General features: G+C 38.9%; 1 long non-coding RNA gene across 1 annotated transcript; it reads right to left on the reverse strand.

Annotated features, from left to right (window-relative positions):
- Positions 1 to 1,252: 1,252 nt before the first annotated feature.
- LOC127081460 (uncharacterized) lies at positions 1,253 to 1,981 on the reverse strand. Its single transcript, XR_007788096.1, has 3 exons — positions 1,868 to 1,981; positions 1,551 to 1,724; positions 1,253 to 1,432 (listed from the first exon to the last, which is right to left on the reverse strand). It is a non-coding gene; the product is annotated as an uncharacterized LOC127081460 (long non-coding RNA).
- Positions 1,982 to 4,218: the final 2,237 nt, after the last annotated feature.

A 4,218-nucleotide genomic window follows, 5' to 3' on the forward strand; every position in this document is an offset into this window, starting at 1 on the left:
GCATTCAGGCCAGTTTCCGATTTTCAGATCGAAGAAGTTTCCGACGATCAAGTCGAAGTACTTATGGCATTCAGGCTAGTTTTCCGATTTCCAAATCGAAGTAGTGTTCAGACTAATGTGCGGCGTTCAGGCCATGGGTATTCCTGTGTTACCATTTATTTTGGTATCCAAGTCAACTTTCTGTTTCGGTACTCAGGCCGATTTTCACCGTACCAGACGGATTCTTCTTTTGAGATTGCTTCTTTGCCAATTCTGACAGGCATTGTTAATTATTTCGTAGGGATTCAGGATCAAAATCCGGGTCTTCTTTGTATTTAACCATCCCCCACTGCGATCCGATGAAAAGTGTTGTTTCATTTCCCTCTGGTGGAGGATGTTTAAATAGGGGCAACTGTCATACCCCGATTTTGGTCTTGAATTTTTTATGTTTTTTTTTATTTTGTTTAGCATGCTTGGCCTAACCTTACTTTGGTTTTATATGAGGATTGGTCTTGGTCCAAAGTCATGGTGTTGTTCATGTGATTGTGGATACATCTATGGTCTGGGTCATCTGAACAACCAAGCTTCTTGTGTTTCAAGCCACTTGCTAGTCATGTTATTGGTTCATGGATACTATGTCAAAACCCCAACCTTATGGTCTCATTTCATGGCCTTGTTCATGTACATTATCAGTCAAGTTATTTTTCAAAAGTCAAACATTCAAGTCATAAGACAAAACAATTTGGAAACCAACTTCAAACCATTTGTTAATCCATTTCAATCTATTTCATGTCATTGTAAACCATTACATGTGATTCAACACAAGAAAATTACAAGTCTTGACAATTTTGACCATTTGCTGACTTTGGTCAACAGTTGACTTTTTGGTCAACTTCGACCAAAGTCAACCCAAACTCCTTAAACCTTAAAATCACCCACAATCATCAATTCAATGTCCTCTTACATGAAAAATACAAAGAAAAGTGAATTTTGACTAACTGTTGACTTGGGTCAGCAATTGACTTTTTGGTCAACTTTGACCAAAGTGAACCTTCCCATCTTTTAACCCTCACAAACCTAATCTAAACCACTTGGCCTTGACACATCATCCAAAGGTCTTGATTTGATATGCTTTGCTTGGTTTCTTAATTTTCAAGTAATTTGGCCCATTGGTAATATCATGCTCACCATGCCTTTATTTGAGCCTTTACCTAACCATGCTTGTTTGTCCATCCAACCATGACCTGCAAGATAAACAACACCAAATGCCAGCACAATCCATATTCTAACCATAACCTTCCATGTTCCATTTTGATCCTTGAATAACCAATGGTACATGTTGCTTTAAAATCCAACCTTGTTGTTATAAAAGCCATGACCAAATTCACCAAGCTGCCACCAAGTAATTGAGCAATGAACTAAGCTGCAGTGCAAACCTAAACCAGTGATGAACCTGTGAAACCATGCCAAAACAATGCATAAGTTCAAAGTTAGTATGGCTACATAATGCACCTCAAAATTAAGACATGTCCACAAAACTGAACCAATGCCATATGAACCTGCCAGCCAACCTTGCCACAAACCATCCAATTTGCTATTGAACAATGAAACTGGACCAAACAGTTCAACATGCCAGCTAGAACCATCATGCATATGGACCTATCTGCAAACTTGAAGCACGCCAGGCCAATAACAGAAGCACCACAGTCAATTGAGACTACAACTTTGCAACCAATCCAAACCTGCTGTAATGCATAACAACAATGGTCATCAATATCCACGGCAATACAAGCTCAAGCAAGTCCGCAAAGTGCCTGCTGCTACATCAAAAGCCATGAAAAAACACAAGGTGTCACTACAATATGAAACCAACTCCCAATCAACTAACCTAACATCAACTGCAGCACCACCACAAGAGTATGCTCATTCCTTGCTCACAGTGCACCACACTACAAGGCTAAGGCTCTATGCTTGAACCAACAAAAGACCATGATAAACCCACCATTAGCCCTGCAGCAGACAGGAAACATGAATGGAAGCCACAATAGTTTTACCCAAAACCTACTAGATACCATTGCCCTGTTTCAAGCCAACATCAACCTTGAGCAATAGAAACTCTACCTTGGTTCAGCTATGGCGCACAAACAGACAAATGCATTCCAAGTTTTAGATGACAGCATACCACAAGTCTACTGCAACTGGCCTAGAATGTCCAAGATGCATGTGTTGAAGCAGCCAGCATTGCTGAACAGCCAATTTCCTATGTCCAAGAATGCTCCATTTTTTTTCACTGCGGTAAAACAAAAAAACACAAGTTAATTAGCCAACAGTAAAATTCAAATTTCAGAAATATCCCAAATTGGCATGAAGTCAAAACAGAGCAAGAAAGCTTAAGTTCAGATTACCGTTCCGAAATTTAGCATCAAAAAGGACCGTTCCAATTTCTGAGCACAAAAGGAACTTCGCAGAGATACTCTTTTGAACATAAAAGACCCCCTTGGAAACCCTAATCAGGAGGACATAAATAGAGAGGGAGAGAAATTAACGACAAGGAGATTAGAGGCGGAATTGAATCAAAACCCTAAAAAAAATTCAATACAAGGAAAACCAAAAAGATAGAAGAACAGGAGAAGCGAGGACAAGAAATAACCGGCAGAACAAACTATACTTACTTTCCATCGGGATATCACTGAAATCGTAAGGCTCCGGTAAGGTCTTCTCTCTTTTACTCCTTTTCTTCAAACCTCCAAGAAGGTTGAAGCTCCATTTTGTTTTCATTGATTCTTGGCTTTCGATTGTTCGCTTTGCCGGTACCCTGCTTGCTGGTTCCGGTGAACCTTTGAGTTGTAGCCCACTCCCCTTTTAGATCCAGAAAGTTATGGCCTGTGTTGAAATTTGTTTTTAACTTAAGAACTCTCAGTACCGATTTTTCTGTGTTGGTTGTGTGTGAATCTGGTTGGCTTTATCAACAATCACTGTTTTAAGCCTTTGAATATTGGGAGGAGGGTTTGTGTTTTGGAACTGGCACCATAGCATCAATGTTATTGATGGCGTTCAATTCCCTTGAATCCGTCACCCAACAGCCATGCGGCTAGGGTGACCGTTGGGATCTTTTCTCTGTTTCACACGATGGATTATTTTGAAATGGGCCTCTTTTGACCCGAATTTGGAACTTAGTTTTTTTTGGGCTCTAGCCAATCCTCAACCCGGCGGCCCAGGTTTGGGCCTCCCCGTTTTCTTCCTTGGGGAGTTCTCGGTTAGAACTTATTTTTTGTGGGTCTTAATCTAGCAGTAAGCAAGTCTTTGGCCTAGTGGAGGTGGGGATAACTCACTTCCTCTTTGGTCCTGGGTTCAATACCCGGATATGTTGCCTTGGTTTTCCAACACTTTGATTTTTTTTTTCCATATTTTCTTTAATTCTCACATTTAATTATCTAGCCTTATCATTTAACTAACATGTTTCTATCATTTATTCATTTTTTTATTATTTTATTTTTAATATGACTTATGTGATTATTCATTTTTTTGGGATTTATGTGAATTATTATATTTGTGTTTGTTCATTCATTTGTACAAATTATTTGCCTTTATGTGTGAGTTACGTTACAATCATGATAAATCATCACAATCTCATTGATAAAAAACCCATTCAAAACCATTTTAAAATTATAAAAAATCATATTTTCTCGATTCAATGTCGAGCCCATTTTTCCACACCCTTGTAAGTCGATTGCTTTTTAAGCATCGCCATCAACCTCACATAGCTTACTCTTGGGCTTTCTTACAATGAGCCGGTTCTCTTGCACTTACACTCATATTTCGAGTCATTTTGTTGTTTGGGCCCGATTTAATTATTTCATGATTTTTGTCAATCCCCATTCATAACAAATGTATCCCTCTCCCATGAAATGTATAATATTTATTCTTTCATTCTTTATTCATCTGTTAATACAAGAATTAAAATGAACATTCGATAACCATTTCAAAACAAGATCAAAACCTCGATCCAACGTCGAGTAATCATTTTTCAAAACCTAACAGAACCAGCACGTATTCATCCACCCTTTTGTAAGTCGATTGCTTTATGCATCGCCATCAACCTTGTAAGTTGATTGCTTCATGCATCGCCATCTACCCTTATCCCTAACACTTCTCCTTGCTCCACTCGTCAACTCTTGTTTCGATTAGGTAGCACCCATTAGATAGAACCCTTTGTATGATAACATAGGTAAGATTCCC

Source organism: Lathyrus oleraceus, chromosome 5, assembly GCF_024323335.1.
Source record: "Lathyrus oleraceus cultivar Zhongwan6 chromosome 5, CAAS_Psat_ZW6_1.0, whole genome shotgun sequence".
NCBI lineage: Eukaryota > Viridiplantae > Streptophyta > Magnoliopsida > Fabales > Fabaceae > Lathyrus > Lathyrus oleraceus.